The 18,074-nt window shown below is 45.4% G+C and overlaps 1 pseudogene; it reads right to left on the reverse strand.

The window, feature by feature from the left end:
- Nucleotides 1-5,547: 5,547 nt before the first annotated feature.
- On the reverse strand, nt 5,548-7,807 carry LOC125518135 (annotated as a pseudogene).
- Nucleotides 7,808-18,074: the final 10,267 nt, after the last annotated feature.

The raw sequence follows: 18,074 nt of genomic DNA on the forward strand, positions 1-18,074 counted from the left end.
GACGAAGAGTTGCAATGCTCACCTACATGTTGATTAGCTTCAAGCCTTGCGGAATAGCATAGATTGCACTGAGCTATGTGCAGTGCAGTCTACACTATTCTGAATGGCTTGAAGCAAATTAACCAGCATTGCACCTCTTTTTTATTTTTAATAACTTATTTGAACTCCGGACTTCTTTTGTGTTCAGTATGCAGTATTTAAAGCGACGTCATCAATTTCCAACATGTTCTGACATCATTTGTTGTTTTTCGGTCATTTACCTAATTGTTTAGAGAGCTAAATGACCGTGAAATTGAAAATCACTACAAAATGAATCCTGAAAATGTTGAAACTTGGCATGGTATCATCATATCACCCGCATAGCATGCGCGAAAGAGTACAGAGGGTCACGGCAAAAACTGGACGCACTTCGTGTACAAACTGGACAAACTCTTTCCGAGTATCAGGGTTTCGGACGAGAACTCATCTGTTACATGGCCACTTCAATGTTTTTTAAACTTATTTGAACTCCGGACTTCTTTTGTGTTCAGTATGCAGCATTTAAAGCGACGTCATCAATTTCCAACATGTTCTGACATCATTTGTTGTTTTTCGGTCATTTACCTAATTGTTTAGAGAGCTAAATGACCATGAAATTGAAAATCACTACAAAATGAATCCTGAAAATGTTGAAACTTGGCATGGTATCATCATATCACCCGCATAGCATGCGCGAAAGAGTAGAGAAAAAACTATATAAAAAACTACTGAAAAATAAATAGAAGAAAATAATTAATGCAGAAAAGAAAAAACTATATAAAAAATTTGTTGGCGTGCTGCCCAGTGGGCCTGCCAGACCTAGGGTGTGCAAATGCAGGCCCAGAAGGGCCAGCAGACTCACAGGGCAGCGCGCCTTAATTAATTAGGCCGAGAAGCCTGCTATATAGAGGAGTTCGAAGAGGTAGCCGCAGCTGGGTTTATAAACCAGTGCGGCAGCCCTTCGCCAGGCGAGGTGGGACTAAACTTTGGGGTGGCAGCGCAAGGCCTTTAGTACCGGTTGGTGGCTCCAACCGGTACTAAAGCCCCCCCCCTTTAGTACCAGTTGGTGGCTCCAACCGATACTAAAAGCCTTCGTTTTCCGCCGCTTGGCCTGGCGAAAATAGGCCTTTAGTACCGGTTGGAGCCACGAACCGGTACTAAAGGCCCATCCTATATATATATAGCACTTACGAAAATTTCAGTTTCATCTCCCCACTTCGTCTCCAACCTCTCGCGAGACATCGCTGCGCACGCCGCTCGATCCCGTCGTCGCCGCCCGTCGCCCGTCGTCCGTCGTCATCGTCGCTGTCCCCGCCGCCGCCCGTCATCGTCGTCGTCTCGCGCTGCCGCCCCGAACGCCGCCGCCGTCCGTCGTCATCGCCGCGGCCGTACGTCTCTCTCGCACCCGCGCCGCGCGCACCGGCCCGTACGTATGCCGCCGCCCCTGCCCCGTACGCCGGCGTCCCCGCTCGTACGTATGGGGCGGCGGCGTACGGGGCGGCACTGCAGTATACACACACACATACACACACACACACACACACATTTTTTTACATATTTTCTGTTTTCTGTTTTTGAGAAAAGTTAATTAGATGATCGAATATTAGATTAATGTCGAATGTTAGATGAATTAGATAGAAAAGTTAAATATATATTAATGTCAATTGTTAGAGATGAATATAGCTAGATATTAATTAGGTATATGAGATTTGAACTAGTTGAATAATTAATATAACTAGTTTATTTTTAGTAAGAAAATTGTCGAACTAGTTTATTTAGGTATATGAGATTTGAACTAGTTGAATAATTAATATAACTAGTTTATTTTTAGTAAGAAAATTTAGGTATCTGAGATTTGATCATCTAATTAAAATATTATTTGTTAATGAGTTTTTCTGTTTATCTAATTTTTTATATATTTTTAGTTTATATAAATGTTACATTAATGTCGAATGTTAGATGAATTCGATAGAAAAGTTAAATAGATAGTAATGTCAATTGTTAGAGATGAATATAGTTAGATATATTAATGTCAAATGTTAGATGAATATATATTTGGCTAGATATAGGTGTTTAATGTTTCACCTATATGAACATAGGAAATGTCATCTGACGACGAAAAAGATTTCATTATATGCGAACACTGTGAAGACCAGCGCGGCCTGTGCGACCAAAATTTCCTTGTTGATGGTAGGCGTTTCAGCATCAAGCTGGATGAGACATTCGAAGTTGATACAGTAAAGTCACATTGTCAATTATTATTTGAATGCAAAACTTATGCTTCATTTACTTCAACTTATAATTTTAAATTTTCACTATTCTACTAGCGCATCCCCTGCCATGCAAGAATTTTTGTCTTGGATAAGATAGGTTTTAGTGCTATAGATGATATGGAGGTAAAGAGAGTTTACTTGAAGACGGAGCATGGGTATACTTTCAACGTCAAATTATATAATGGAGATAGATACACCCATTTTGAATGCAAAACTTGGCAAGCACTATGCAAGGCTTATGCATTTGAGCCTGATATGGTTATCACCTTTGATATTCGTCCAAAAGATGATATTGAAGGTAATATAGACATCTGGGTCGATGTGCAAACGCCTCCAGTTCCACCATTTGGTGAGTTTTTCTCAACCATGCATGCATATGTTTATGTCTTTCATACAGTTTATTCAAAAATAGTTGACAACTGATTTGTATTGTCAGCTTATTTCGGTTCAAGCAAACATGTCCGGCGCTTGGTAGACAGGACCTACTACTGCCCCAGGGCTCAACTAAACTGCGAGGAGATAAGTCATTATGTTTCATGGCTTGAGGATCTTAATACTGTCAAGACAAATTTTTTCCTAAACTTAGAAATGTTAGTACTCAAAACGTGCGACCAATGGTGATCGTATTGAACTACGGTCACATCTATAATCGAAAGATGGTAAGATTTTAAATATTTGTCCTTAATTAGTGCATCTTTTGCATACATTATTTTTGAAGCTAAACTTTCATTGCTTAGTATATTAATTACTATACGATGTTCTTCAACAGGGACTTCCGATGACAGTTGTGCCTCAGTGGATCGAGACAAAAGGTCGCATGTCAATGGTTAGCTTACGACCAAGATTTCCTACATTGCACATGAGTGCATTCAGGATTTCTGAAAGCGAAGAATGCTTAATAGTGAAAGATTGGAGCAAAATTGTTAACGATCGCAGAGAAGTACTAGGGGGCAGCAAGGAGAAGCGCAACCCAAGATTAGGAGACAGATTCATCTGCATGCTCCAGTATGATGAATCGGGAGAGCTATACATGTTCTATGCTATTCTACCTGAGAGGGAGCAGCAGGATCAGTAGCTACTAGTTCATGCTCTTAATTAGTACTTGTCTCATGTCCGTGTCCTGAACTTCGATGTTGGTGATGATTATGTTGAACTTGATGATATCTTTGCTTCTGTTACAAAGTGAATGTTTCCTCTTTAAGCTAGCCAGCGTTGATGATGATTAGATAGCTAGCGGTAATGACTATGATGATTAAATAGTGGTAATTAGACGACTATGATGATTTTTAGCTAGCTAGAGTTTATTTATTTATTAATATGCGATGATGATGATGATGATGATGACGACGACTACAACTCATTATAACGTAAAACAATCCTAAATTAAATTGATAACACAAATTTAATTGAAAAATACAAAATAAAACAAAAACCCACAACCATTTAGTACCGGTTGGTGTTACCAACCGGTACTAAAGGGCTCCCGGCCCCCGGAGCTGGCTCGTGCCACGCGGTTCCCCTTTAGCACCGGTTCATGCTGAACCGGTACTAAAGGGGGGGGGCCTTTAGTGCCGAAACTTTAGTGACGGTTCCAAAACCGGCACTAAAGGGCCTTACGAACCGGTGCTATTGCCCGGTTCTGCACTAGTGGTAGGTCATGTTCCCCATGTTCCAGGAGCTTGCACCACATGACCCACACGACAAGTGTGGTCACCACTATGCGATCTGTCTTTACCTGAAGAACCAACGTTTTGAGGTGCTTGATTCAATCCGTTCGGAAGCTGATGCAGTCCTTACTACGCGTGTCGAATTCTTCATTAACAACCTCAAAGAGACATGGAACCGTCACTACGAACATTCAAAGGTCCAGATCAGGCATTTCCCGACTGAGTATGTGGCGACTGCGAAGCAAGGGAACACGTAATTTCTTCCTTCCTTCATGTGCCATTTACATCAATCCAACCCCTCTTTTGTTGTCACATCTGAATTGAAGTCTATTTTTGTTACGACTGTCCTTTTTGCGTGTTCACCTGACTCTTTTCCTCGTGCAAGACGGACTGTGGCTTTCACGCGCTGGAATACTTTGCAAAGTGGGAAGGCAGAATTCTCCCCCCTATCACAGCTGCAACGGTTGTTGAGCTTCGGAAAATCTACACATGGAACTGGTTGACGAATGAAGATTTCAACAAGCGGTCCGGAGCACGCGAGTTCGTGGAGGAAGCTGTCAAGAAAGTCATCAAGAAGTACAAGTGATCATGTGGCGTTACACACCGGACGCATACCTTACATTCTGTTGCCGAGGAATGTAAGGTACTATCTCTTTGTTTCTCGTTGAAAACTATGTTTGTGTGCTATGTTATGACTGCAACCCCCCGTTGCCTAACTATGTAGTGGTGGTGTGTGAGCGACATTTCAATAGTTTCTGTAATATATGTGTGGACGTGAACCTATTTTAGGCGTTACAGCAGATATGTTTTTATGTTTATCATTATTACAATGGTTTCATCGTTTCTAGCACCGGTTTGCTGTTTCGAATGCGTCTACGATGTTTTAAAAAAGATGGCAAATGTAGTTCATCAGACATGGGTAGTGAAAGTCATCGTCGTTTTTCATTTTGGCTGTTTTGCTTCTTCTTTTTCATCGCTAACTGCACCGGCTAGCATTGGTAGGTTGATCATGTAGCCACAACCTTTGCTGCGGTTTATGCACGTTACGCTTTTTCCAACTTGTTTCCCATACATTTGCGCACAACACACTATGTGTCTCTAAACCGCGTCATATTGTCATGGAAATATATGCCATGCAGAGTCATTACAAATACCATGGCATATTTTAAGTACAGCTAACATGGCAGATACAGTACAAACAACATGGCAGATCCAGCATAATTAACATGGCAGATACAGTACAACTGACATGGCAGATCCAGTACAACTAAAATGGCAGATCCAGTACAACTAGCATGGCATATTTAGTATAAAATAGCATGTCATATTTAGTATAAAATAGCATGGCATATTTAGTATAAAATAGCATGGCAGACCAACTACACATAACATGGCAGATTAACTACACATAACATGGCAGATTAAGTACCCATAACATGGCAACTGCATTTATCCATTCAATGAATTTTCCTTCCACTTCTGATGCCCCTCAAGAGTCATTCTCCCAATTTTTTTTAAAAAAATTCTCATCATCTAGGGTACAAAACAAAATGTCCACAAGGACCATGTCACATCGCCCCAATTTTTGCTCATGGATTGCCCGCCCCTTTCTTCGTTTTCTTGTGTTTTGCTTGGATCTCCAATCCCGACTTGTACCTTATCTCTCTTGGACGACCCTTTGTGATAGAACGGGGTGGGTTCCTGACCTGGGTCTGTGTGCTTGCTGTTCCAGATCCTATCTCCGAGTTTTCAGATGATGGCCCCATGGATGAAGGCACGCTTGATGTGCGGGGGAACCGGTGTAAGGCTTCCTCAGCTTTCCTCTTCTTGATCTCATCAAGCTCTCTTTTCAGTGCCTTCCTATGTTTTTCTGCGACTCTCGCTGTCTCATCACTCTTGCACGCTTCATCAATTAGCTCAGCATAGTTCTTTGTCAGCACAACGTGCCTCACGGCTTCCATGGTTGACTCAGGTCTCTCGTCATGCACAGCCAGAACTGCGTGTGTTGTCTGCGGCGCCAACGCGTCGTCAACGTCCCAAGTCCGTCACCGCCTTATGAAATGGCGGGGCATCCGTGTCACAGCGTTCATGTCCATTACTTTTAGTATGTGACAGCACACAATGCCGCCCCGTTCGAACTTGCAGCATTGGCAGTAGTACTCGCCCTCGCCTATCGAGGCTTTGACGAAGTAGTTCCTTCCTTTGTCCGGGTCTTCAGGTTCTGAATCTGACATGCCCAAAATAGAACACACCTTGAACGTATGTTCGTCCACCTGGAAAGCCGTGAACATGCTGGCACGCTTTATTTCTTCCTAGAATCTGCAAGTTTTGTGTGTTTTCTGTTAAACTATCGTGCGCTCTTTTCTTGTACCACCTTATGTTGTCATAGAAATAGAAATACATTTTGTTTGAAGATGGCAAACATAGTTCATTGAACATGGCAAATATAGTACGTTGAACATGGCAAATGCAGTACATTAGACATGGCAACTGTAGTACATTTTCAACCGGACATCGTCATTTTTCCACACCAACATTCCCCAATGGAAACACATTGCATAAAACATGGCAACTGCCCTTTTATTTAAACATGGCATCTACAGTTGAGTAAACATGTCAATTGCATTTCAACAAACATGGCAGATGCATTTTATTAAACATGGCAACTGCATTTCGGCCTATGTCTCACCGATATAACATTTTTTCCAGTTGACATTGGCATTTTCATGCCAACATGCCCCAATGGAAGCACAGTGCATTAAACATGGCAACTGAACTTTATTCAACAAGGAAAATGCACCCGAGCAAGCATGGCAAAACAGAATTTTCATTGAACATGGCAACATGCAGCTGAGTAAGCATGGCAAACAGTATTTCATTAAACATGGCAACTGCACATCATGGCAACTGCATTGCACTCTATAAGGCACCTACTGACTTGGTGCTTTTCTGCAAATAAGACTGTAACGCAACTGACTTACTTGTTAAAGATTTTGTTGGTGTATATCTTGCTCATTTGCCTCTCTATCGGTAAATACGTTAGCAATTTTGGCTGCTTTAGTGCCGTGGTCGCTTCTTGCTGTAGCTCAGATCCCAAAATTTTTTGTTGCAAAGCTGTGTACTGCTTGGCAAACTGTAGCAATGAGTTGCCAGGGCTAACTACCGCTTCAAAACAGCATTGAACCCCTCACTGCGCTGCGTAGTCTGCAGAAAGGGGAAGAAGCACTGCATGAAGTAGGCCGGCACCCAGTACATTCGCTTCTCCCACAGGCTAACAAGAGTCTCGTTGTCTTGGACTTGATGTGTTTCAGTCATGGCCATCCAGCTCTTTTCAAACTCCTCCACCGTCAAGCTGTGGTCCACGCACAGCTCGAATGCCTTGTGCAGCTCTGGACGGTCAGCAAAGAACGGTCCTAGCGTCTCCTCAGCCTTCTTTATAATGTGCCACCTGTAGTGCCTGTGCACTGCCAACGGAAAGACCTCCTCTATGCCTGCACGCATGCTGAAATCTTGGTCTGTTATTATGTTCATCGGAGCAAGTCCATCCATGCACTCCAAGAAGGTCTTGAACAGCCAAACGTACCCATCTGTGTCTTCGTTCCGGACGAGCCCGCAGCCGAACTGCAATGACTGATTGTGGTTATTTATTCCTATGAACGGAGCGCATGTCATCTTGTACATATTGGTGAGGTACGTCGCGTCGAATGAAATGCAATCTCGGAAATGTTTGTAGGCTCTCCTTGCAGCACCATCCACCCAATACATGTTCCTGACACGGTCCTCATCGTCCAACCTTATCCTGTAGAAGAAATCTGGATCTTCCTTCGCTTTTTCACCGAAGTAGGCCATTGTGGCCTCTATGTCTGCCAACTTGCTCTCTCTATGGTACTTGGCCTGTAGGTTTGTGATGTCAGCTGGTATGTACGGCATGCTACTCAGAGTCCCCTTTTTGCTGTGGATGAGAGATAGTATATGTACCATTCTTGATGGACCGACGTTACAATCATGTAGCAGCTTTACGAATTGCCTTTCGACGGGGGTGAACCCTCTGTGGGCGGTCAGAAATTTTACCAGGTCGAACTTCTTTATGAGTTGGTGGTTGTGCTCGTCAAAATATTCATTGACCACCCACTGTGCTCCATCTACGTTTAGCTTACACCGGACAGGGCACCCAGTCTTGAGAATGATACCTCTCTTTCGTTCCGGAACGACAGGCGCAACACCTTTTCCCTTCTTGTTCCTCCGTGCCTTGTGGCACCTCATCTCACCTCTGCTGTATTCGTTAGTTTTCTTAATTTTCCTATGGTACTCGGTGTTGACCGCAAATCCATGGAACTTTGCATATTTCTGGTAGTATTCATTTGCTTGTTCGAACGATTCAAATCTCTGCCCAATGTACGGTGGCTGAGGTACCACGATCTCTGATTGCCCGCCATCTTCATCCCCTTGTGCGTCGTCGTCAGTTTCATCATTCACTTCAGTATCGGTGGCAGTTCCATCTACTTGAGTGTTGCCAGTGCTTGTGTTCAAAGGGGTGCTTGTCGGCATTGCTGGAATGATTGTCATTCCCGACTCTTACTCGAAATTGTTTGCGGCATGATTGTCTGCTGGCTGGTGGAACGCGTCTTCCGTGCGCTCAGAGCTCCCCGCCGTAGATGTCCCCGCGCCGCTGTTCAGTGTAGTTGTAGGCCCTGTAATAGAAAAAACAGGTACGAGAGTAAGATTTTTGTTTGGATAACATGTGTATCGCAACGGATCACACCATCTTTGAGTGATTTCGCATGACATCATTTCAAACAGCAAGCCGTGAGTCTGCGCGTGGACATGTATGGCAGCTGTAGCTGTCCAGTCATGGCAGCTACTGTTCAACAAACATGGCAACTATTTGTTTTGCCTACAAATAACTACAAATAACAAATGTAGCGCTGTTTTTTGTGCTTCAATTTTTTTCCTTACCTTGTTGTGCTGCATTTGACCATCTTATGTGGTCTGTGACACCATAATGACGTGCTCCACCTGCAATTTGTGAAGCTTGCCACGAGACGTTTGTCGGGTTACCACCAGCGTAATAACCTGTAAGCATAGTAGTGGTTGGTCAATTCATGGCAAATGCAGTTTTGTGCTAGCACGGCAACTGCAGTTGCCCCTGATGTGGCAACTGCAGTTTTACTGGCATGGCAACTGTAGTTGCATGGGTATGGCACCCGCAGTTGTTCCTTCATGGCAACTGCAGTTGCCATGGCATGGGAAATGTAGTTGCATTGGCATGGCAACTGCAGTTGTTCCTCCATGGCAACTGCAGGTGTCCAGGGATGGCAACAACAGTTGTCCAGGGATGAGAAGTGTAGTTTTTAATTCATGGCAACTGTAGATGTCCAGTCATGGCAATTGTAGTTGTCAACTATGCTCCTTCTGCTAATTGAGCATCCGCAACTTCACTTTTTTTATGGACTCACCTGTGTATGACGTCGATGGCAGGTACATGGGTGCTGCCTGATGCCACGTGCTGCATGAAGGCTCTGCATTTTCACCCGTGATAACTCGTGAGTCCTTTTGCCAGTTTTTTTGCATGTTCATTTTTCATGTCCACAGCAGTATGTGCTCTTTTTTCGTTTTGCATTACCTTGATTAGCCATACTAGCTAGTTGAAGTTGGTTGCCCGTACATTTGTCAGTGTTAGCGCCTTATGACTGAACTTGCCACGGGGCCCCCTATCAGTGTTTTGGTCATAAGAACCTGCGAAAAAATGACAGTGTATGACATAAGTAGAATGTCATCTTCATCGTTGCGAAGATGGCAACTGTTCTCTTCTTTTGTTATCACGCATCATACCTACGCCTGCATACTGTTCTAGTAGTGGCAGCAACGGCCCTGCAGAGATGAGTTGACTGTACTCTGATGCATTCCAAGGGGGCGTTTCTGGCCTTTGAGAACCCCAAGCATCAGCGCCATCTTCGTGATTTATTCTTTCCGTGTCTCGCTTCTTTCCGATGTGTTCTCAATCACTGGATGAACAAGAAGGCATCAACAATCCACAAGAATTGTATTCTTCTGCTGCTTACACATAGAAGATAGGGATGGCAAGCAACATGTCAAAATAGGTGGCAGCTACTGACAACGAAAGGTGGCAACTGTCGTTATACACAAGTGGCAATTAATTTTCCCACCCCCTTCATTCCAAAAATTGTCCTTCCTGCCCTTTTTTAGGGATTCCTACTCATCCATTTCATACCCAACTACTTGCGTCAATTAAACTATGAACTTAAGTTAATCTCAAACGTAGTACATGGCAGATCTGGTGTATTCTGCCTGGCAATTGCGAATATACACTGAACCATACAGTGTTCTACCCCTATAGCATGGACCCAGTACAAGATCGGGAGATTTTCAGCCTTAAGGATAAGAAGGATGAGATCGGGAAGATTTCACCTGGTTTTAGATGATCATCTCTGGAGGGCTGGGTTGGAGTGGGGGGCTGGGGGTGGGGAGGGTTGGGGTGTGGTTTGCGGTGGGAGCGCCCTACGGATCTGCCCTGGTTGACATGGCAACCAGAGATGGCCGGTGACGAAGGTCGGGGTTCGAGAGGTGGGGGACGATGGCGGCAGACGAGAGAGGGATGGATCGGAGGCCGGGAACGGCTGGGTCGTGCGGGCAGCGGGTCGTCTGGCCCGAACGGGGCAGTGCGGGCGGGGTTGCCACACACCGGACGTGCGGGCCGTGCTTTTGTGCGCGCGGACGTGGTCGTGCGGGCCAGTTCATGTCCATGCCACACGAGGCGTGCGGGCGGGTTCCCGTCCATGCCACACGTGTGGCAGTTATTCGGACCCATAATCTATTGTTCATGCTCGTGCAAAGAGTCCACAAAAGCTAGTTTAATATAGGGTTAGGAGGTATCACAAATGAAACTGCAAGTATTGTTTGAACTAGTGGTCATAGTCACTTCGAGGTCAACTCAAACTATGGTGCGTGGGTGTGTCCAGCCAGAACGAGCTGTAATTGGTGATAAAGCAGTGCGATAGTGCGCCCGACGCTAGGCTGAGAGAAGCGGAAACCAAAAATCTTATGAAAGATGGGATCTTGCTGCAGTAGGAACGAGAGCAACTGTGGTGTCTGGCTAGGAACCAGCGTAACAAAACTTCTCTTCGGTCGAGGAAACTAAAGCCAGCTTCGGACTAGGTTGTTCCTGGCCAAAAGCATTGCCCGTGGGCTGTCGCAGCTTTCTCATGGGCATCAGGAAGAACTCAATGCCGCGGCTAGCACCAAGGCCCAAATGACCATGACAAAGCTTCAATACAGGGATTTGACTGCACGACCCTACTGCTACAATTACAAAATTGGGATTGAAGAGGCTGGATCCTGGTTCAGTATACCCCATATCTAACCATCCGTTTCAATGATGAGACACGTGCGTGATTTTTTTCTCTTGATCGGATTAACAAGTGGAGTTCAAACTATTAGGTAAACAACACATTAGAGCAACAATATGTGAGAAACAAAGGAGATATTTTTCCAATTATCTATCTATCTATCTATCTGTAAACCAATTCTATTATTTACTACAAGGAAAATGAGGGTTTTCTAGGATTTAACTAGTGAATATAGAAAAACAGGATATGGACATCAATTAGCATCCAGGACGTGTCATCGCATTATTTTAAAATACGTATAGTCTCGAACATCCCACGTTAATTAGAAAATACAAGCCCATGATCTGCTAAATCGATTAAAACTATAAATCTATGAGCATTTAATCTACGTAACATATATAACCAAATGGGACACATAATTGTTTTGATAGTTGAACAGGGATGATACAATTACATTTCTAGCTCCCCTTTTGTTTTGCTGAAACTATGCATGGCAGTGTGTTTACCTTCAATCCGGTTTCATATTGTGGGTTTAGGCTCCTACCATTGGAATAGACGTTCACGGCTCTCTGCCGTGATTCCCCATGGCGGCACTTCATCTCCTCCACTGTCATGCTTGCCAAACATGTCACTGAACAAACCAGCCTTGGTTGACCTCCATGTCTTCTTGTTCAATGAGATTTTGTAGAGAGGTCAGTCAAGGTACTCCATGGCCTTGAAAGAAAAGAAGGATTATCTAAAAAGTACTCCTTGGCCTCGAAAGAAAAGAAAGAGTATCTAAAAAGGATGAAGAGAGAAAAGAAGGTCAACTTCACACACACAACTGTACTAGCTAGTGTTGTTCGACTAATTCTGCATTTGCTTCACATACCAAGCAAGATGGGTTCACTTCGACACCAGCGGCATCTATCCTGATCGACCATCCAGGAGAAGCAACACATGTGCTCTGGATAGAAGATACAGCGGGGAAGAAGCATCCCACAGCAACACATGATAGGGGAGGCTGGCCACATGGAGATCACCTGTCAGTCATGGTAGCAGCTCATCCCACGGACGGTTACTAATGTCCAATGACAATGCAACCAGATCCAAACAGCAACGAAGCTGCCTGAAGCGCGTTCTCGTTGCGCCCAGCTATGGGTCAAAAATGTGTGTCAACAGGGTCGTCAGCAACCTTGAGATACGCATTGAGAGGCTGGGCGCTTGGCCCTCCACCCTGGACTGTTATACACCCGTGCTACCACATACCCATAGCCCAATTGGCCGACATAGTGACAACCTTGATGTGTGTTTATCATGATTAGATAAATGACCTTGTGTTGTTTTTTGTCAACAAAAAAATTATAAAGACATTGGATAAAGAATTATGTCCATCGCACTGCAACAAACACGGACATGTGCTCATCAAGTCATTAAGTTAGTGATACTCATTGTTCACATATAGCCAATATCTGAACCTATACCTCAATTGAAGTGATCCATAGGAATTGTGTTTTCCAGTAACATGTGTTACTCCTGCTCCCGCCTCCCTATGGTAATCAACCCTATCTAAGGACCACGAAATAAGACATTCACTTTGCATCCTTGCCACTGGGCGTTTTCTTTTGTCTCATATTCTCACCACCGGCTATCGATTTATGCCAGATTCAATGACTCCCATCTCTCCCATGTCCTTTCTACTCCCCTCTCCCTCTCGACCAACGAACATGGCGAGCTAGTCGATGATGCCGCGCCCGCTCCCCACTCGTTATTGCCGCACCCACTTAATTCCTGCCGTTTTTTCCACTCCCCCGTCCCCATTATCTTCTTATCCCCATCTCTCCCTTTTCTACCCATCCATTTATCCTCTATCTCCCTATATCCCTCGATTCCGGAGGGATGGACACCAACCGGTGAACTCTGTACCTTCCGCCACTGCAACCGCTAGGGCTGGGGCAAGGTGGAGGTATCACGAAGCTGCAGATGTCTCATTTTTTGTGTGGTTCAAAGCCTTTGCCAAGTGTCATGAAATGGGCACTCGACAAACTAAATGGACATATGTAAGGTGCATTTATGTTTGTTGTCTACAATTACTTTAATATTACCTGGTACACGTATTAGACACTTGGTAGAGGCTTTGTTGGGAGCACGACAGAAGGAACTTGGCAAAGCTCACATTGCCTAACAGGGGTAAGCTCAGCACTGAGCAAATCATTTACTAAGTTCATATGTCGCTTCGCCAAGTACAATGGGTACTCCGGAAATGAAATTCTAGCAGCACCCGTTACTACCGGGGTCTTGCATGCACGCCATGTGTGCATGTATGCACAATGCATACGAGTACTCTACTAAATTCAACTATTTCATACTATTTTCGTGGGACCACCCACTGTATAGGAACTGGGTATTTATTGCATCAAGGCTGGTTTATTTTGTCATCCCACGGTCCACCCAACCATACTTTTAGTCTTATTATAAAATTTGTATCACTTTTAACATTTTAACCATTGATCCGATTTAGAATGCGTTTGCAGACTCATGTAAGATATTTAAATCTATACAACAAGGTCAAACTTGAACATGTTCTAAACAAGTTCAAAGTCTTCCCTTCTACAGCAGGATCTTCTTCCCTCATAGTGTATGTGTCCTCCAGCTCGCATGAAGAAAAAAATATGTATGAGAGCTTTGCAGCAAGAACACACCACAACATCTTTCTTCTCTGCATCCTTCACCATCTCCTTCTTACAAGAAGACAGGCACCCATCCTAGAGATCTCCACCGTAGAGTAGTTCGCGCAGGTACTGCATGTCACTCGCCGCCTAATGGCCATCCTCCGCGCCGAAGAGCCCGTCAATGAGAAACCAGAGGAGGCATAGTGGCCTGAGGACAAAGTAGGTTGGGGAGCCCGCGAAAGTGCGGGGGAGAGCAGCTGCGGCGGCAGCACATGAAACCCTAATGCGTGCGAGGGTGTCATGTACATGGAGAGGAGCAACTCGAGCCTCGAGGTAGGGGCAGCAACGGAAGAGGAAGGCGGGGGTGGCGAACCCTAGAAGATAGATGGGTGAGTGACACAAGGATCAGAGAGATCAAGAGAGGGGAGGAGTTGGGTCGATCTTATGTCTGAGGAGAAAAAACACGGGAGAAAACCGGGTGGAGGGGTGGTAGGAGGAGGTGAAGTGAAAAAAATTAGACGAAAATAAACCATGGAGGGGAGGCTACCAAGTCCCACTTTAGAAGTAGAGATAGGCATATCTTTGCCGTACATAGAATATGATTTGTAATCATTTGATACCTTATCTCTAGGATATGCTTGTTGCCCTGCAAGCCCGATACTTTATATGAACTGCCATAGAGACTTCATATAATATGCGTAGAATCATGTCAATTCTCTCTTTTCTAATCGTCTTTCATGGTATTCGAGCCAAGATGTCTCAAGTTGAGACCCTTCCAACACATGCCTAGACGTGATGGGAGTGCTAAAATAGATTTACGGCCTCTCTTCTTCTGTTCGGACTAATGGTTCAACTAGTTGGAATATGAATTCAATTTTCGTATGTGCCGTTAGTTCTGACCTAGGTCTGCCACAACATTCCCGACGCACTAACCCCAGAAAGGTCGCTGAGGATCTCCGTCGGGGGCTGCGGAACTCGAAGCTAGCGTTCATCCATCGACCGTGTTGATCGGCTGCCTAGAGTATTTTTTCTGATACATTGATTGGGATTCCTTTCTGTCTCGCCGATGGATTGACTGGTGTTCTTTTTATAATTTTTCGATCTGATATCAGTTTGCATCGCTTGCCGCCCCGTAGACCCTTGACGTGCATATGCTACTGCGGAGGCTTCACGCAATGCGCCAGATGTCCTACTGCGGAGGACGCTTGCGCGGTTCTACGTTGGCCAGTCAACCAGTGCCGTATGGACCGAGCCCACAGACGCGGGCGTTGTTGGTTGCTCACGTACGTGCCGCTGGTGCAACTAAAATAAGCGTGCATGCGTTGGTGCGGTCCGCTCCTCACGCTCGCTCAACAATCCATGCCGCATGACCCAGACCACACGCGTGTCGGTGCAGGTCTTGCTTGATCGCGTCACCAACGTCTCATGACTTCAGCCTGCAAAGTGCATGTGGTCAGGTGCTCCATCAATATATCTAGCACTTACGAAATTTTGTAGTTTCTTCTCCCACTTTCTCTCCTCTTCTGCTTCGACGTCGACGTCGCCGCCGCCCCGTACTCCGCCCCCGTCCCGCGCCGTCCCCGTCGCCGCCCCCATCCCCGTCGCCGTCCCAGCCGTCGTCGCTGCGTCTCGCCGCAGCCCCGGTCGCCCCTGTGAGCCCCCTGCGCGCGCCATGGTCGCGACCGCGCGCGCGCACGCACACACACACGCATCCAGCACTAGTGCAGAACCGGGCAATAGCACCGGTTCGCAAGGCCCTTTAGTGCCGGTTCCGTAACCGGCACTAAAGTCTGGGCACTAAAGCCCCCCCCCCCCTCCTTTAGTACCGGTTCAGCACGAACCGGGGCTAAAGGGCAACCACGTGGCACGAGCCAGCTCCGGGGGCCGGGAGCCCTTTAGTACCGGTTGGTAACACCAACCGGTACTACGAGGTTTGGGGGGGTTTTGGTTTTATGATTTTTTTTCATTTAAATTTGTGTTATCAATTTAATTTAGGATTGTTTTACGTTATAATGAGTTGTTATACTTGATATGGATATGGATATGGCATATATATATATATATACTTGATCACTTAGCTAGGATCCATATCCAGTTCAAACTAATTTGCGGTTTTTTTCATAAATGATATATATAAATGAGCAAGCATCTCTACTATACAGATACCCACCCACAACGGTCAGGGCTACCCCAGGCCGCCCATTGCTGGCACGATACGGGGTCAGGAATTTTTTGAATCATTGGATTTAGCAGCCCTGCATGCAGGCCGTCTGCTTGCATATTTGCCTCCAGTGTCTTCTTTAAAAGGGATTAGTCTAACGAGTTCGTTAGCGATGATGCCCTGACGGGGTTAACTGGGCCGTTGGATGTGGTAATTGGAGGCACCATTCACCAATGCGGGTCTTTTGGGCCATCAATTTCAAGCTGCTTCATTCCTCACTGCAGTGTTGACTGGGTGCGGCAATACCCATTAGGCCTGCGTGTGGGTCGAGTTGTGTGGGGTAAATACTGGAGGAGTCGGTATAACTCCGTCTCTCATCTTGTTTTACGGCCCCTCATTTTCCTTCCTTGCTCTGTCAAGACAGCAATAACATACCTCCAGTTCCCTAGGCCCTCCGCCCCTGCTCTCCACTCCACACGCTCATCCCGTAGTTGCTACCTCTCTCGAATCTCATCGTTGGGCATCTCTTCCTATGACCGTCTCTGTCCACCCTCCGACCTTGTTCTGCAACTTCTGTGTTCTGCCCTCGAGCTAGGGTTACAACTGTTGGGCGGCGTGAGCAGGAGGACCGCGTGCTCAAGGGGGCATCATGGTTTAAGAACATGTCACAAGTGTCAATCCATATGCAGCATGCATCCAGATAATAATCGGTAAAATAATGTAACTAGCACATTGCGCAAAGAAGAAAATGGCAATAACGTATATGCTGAGATTACCCAAATATAGTGTGGGCACCATCATGGAGAGAACCGCACTTGCTCCTCTCGTCTGGCCTACATGTGTAGAGCATGAACGTGTAGAACGCCGTTGTGGCCGCCTAGCTTGGCCAAGATGGTAAATCAGTTTCATAGGTTTGACAACTTTCAAGCTATTAATACCATAATTATCAAATCTCGGATGCAGAAACAAACAGACAGTGTTATGGGTGCGGCAGGCCATCCACAGCCCCAGGGCACTAAATACTACTCCCTTCATTCCACAATTCTTTTCGTGGTTTCAGTTCAAAATTTAAGCAAACCACAACAAGCATAACGGAACAACTAATAGAAAACAAAAATGACTGTGGATCATTCAATTTTGATCACAAATAACTTCTGATTTATAATACGCAACACTAAGTTTTTACTACTATAGGTATGACACTACATGTACTATTATCGTTGTGCCTCTCAGCTAATCCTCCGATGAAATACCACATACCCTCCAAACCCAGTATGATGATCCGCACGTTACTTCTTCTGTGCAGATGTGGTCTCCGCCACGGGGGCCACTTCAGGGTTAGCCACGAGGATTGTTAGCGGTGACAATGGTGTAGAAGGAGGTTGTGGCAACCCCCTTAACTTTGTCCAATACGTATCTCTGGTGGCACTTGAGGTGGGAAAGTCTTTTGGATTTTAGATGCCCACAGACGAGACCCAAAATGTGAGGTTTCTATCATTTTCGGTGTGGGTGGGTTCTCGTTTACTCGGTCACCGACAAAGACAATTCCAACCTCTGCCTGCTGGGTGGCAAGGTTTGGCTATGGAGGCAGCTGTAGTGGGAAGGACTCCACCACGTGGTTGTCGTCAAAGATTGGCAGCAGAAGTAGTGTTGACACCAGCACATTATGGCCATTGCCCTCACCCTACCCAAATGTTGATGAGGCGGTGGACGCGGTGGCAGGGGTGGCGCTACCGCACTAGAGAGTAGCCAAGCTCTTCTCCTCTGCAGAGCAGCCACCATGTGTTGGAGTAGTACTAGATATAGTCAATGACAACATTGGACTCGCAGCGGGCTAACGTTATGTAGTTAGTTGTTGGATTGATGCAGGTGGTTTGAGGTGAAAAACTGCCGCCAATGTTTCACTAATACAGGTGGTTTCAGAAGAGTAACCACAT

This window comes from Triticum urartu, chromosome 7, assembly GCF_003073215.2.
Source record: "Triticum urartu cultivar G1812 chromosome 7, Tu2.1, whole genome shotgun sequence".
NCBI classification, from domain to species: Eukaryota; Viridiplantae; Streptophyta; class Magnoliopsida; order Poales; family Poaceae; genus Triticum; species Triticum urartu.